The sequence below is a fragment of the Schistocerca nitens genome, chromosome 2, assembly GCF_023898315.1.
Source record: "Schistocerca nitens isolate TAMUIC-IGC-003100 chromosome 2, iqSchNite1.1, whole genome shotgun sequence".
NCBI classification, from domain to species: domain Eukaryota; kingdom Metazoa; phylum Arthropoda; class Insecta; order Orthoptera; family Acrididae; genus Schistocerca; species Schistocerca nitens.
Genome location: NC_064615.1, coordinates 383985296 through 383986486, shown reverse-complemented (window position 1 = coordinate 383986486; position 1191 = coordinate 383985296). Strand labels below are relative to the sequence as shown.

Sequence of the window (1191 nt, the reverse complement as noted above, 5' to 3'; positions counted from 1 at the left end):
AAATTTATCGACATTTCTGTAAGGTCAACATGCTAAACCCGACAGATGTGCACTTGAATGAGATTTTCACTCTGCAGCGGAGTGTGCGCTGATACGAAACTTCCTGGCAGATTAAAACTGTGTGCCGGACCGAGACTCGAACTCGGTACCTTTGCCTTTCGCGGGCAAATGCTCTACCAACTGAGCTACCCAAGCACGACTCACGCCCCGTCCTCACAGCTTTACTTCTGCCAGTATCTCGTCTCCTACCTTCCAAACTGACAGAAGTAAAGCTGCGAGGACGGGGCGTGAGTCGTGCTTGGGTAGCTCAGTTGGTAGAGCATTTGCCCGCGAAAGGCAAAGGTCCCGAGTTCGAGTCTCGGTCCGGCATACAGTTTTAATCTGCCAGGAAGTTTCAGATGTGCACTTAACGGTAGATGGCTGGCAGTCCCTCGCAGTGCGGTGTGGCGCTGCGAGTTCTGGTATGCTACGGCTTTCAGGCGACGGCATGTGCATGCCTCTCGGTCAGTTTGGAGTGTTGCTGTGGACACTGGCATATGGCGCAGCCCAGCGGACTGCGTGTGTACATATGTGTCAAGATGCGATCAGGAGGTTTTTAACACTGCCATTATGTGTGGTGATTTATGTTCACGTCAATTTCGTGACGTTATTCCTTGCAAGATCGGAAAAAGAGTGATCTGTTTACGAATTTAATTATGTATTTTACAATACTTGCAGCTTCCAAAATTACATAAACCTCAGAGAATGAGCTTTTCACACCAAATGAAAGAGAGATCCAATCCATGCAATTTAAATTTTATAAATAAACAATATATCCTCTGTTTTATAATTGACATTGCTTTCAATTTCTTATCGTGAAATCCTTCCTCTCCAGCATAGTCTTACTCCTGGAAATTTCCAGATGGAGAAGGGGAGAGGGGAGTGGGGGAGGAGAGAGAAGGGCTGGGGGATTTCCCAGTTATTAATTGATCTATTTAATTAATTAGTCAGTTAACTTTATATTAAGAGTGTGCTTGTATCAGTGAGGGGGAGGGGTTGGGGTTTCCCAGAGGTATGGGTGTGTAGGAGAGGGAGGCAGTGGGGTGGGGGAACAGGATGTGGTGATGGGGTGAGAGGTTCCTTAGAAGGTGGATTATCCCCATGGGTTCATAAATCAACCCTTGGAGTTCGTAAACCACTTAGCAGAACAAT

General features: G+C 46.7%; 1 non-coding gene across 1 annotated transcript; it reads left to right on the top strand.

The window, feature by feature from the left end:
- Nucleotides 1-295: 295 nt before the first annotated feature.
- Nucleotides 296-370, top strand: Trnas-cga (transfer RNA serine (anticodon CGA)). The gene has a single exon. It is a non-coding gene; the product is annotated as a tRNA-Ser (tRNA).
- Nucleotides 371-1191: the final 821 nt, after the last annotated feature.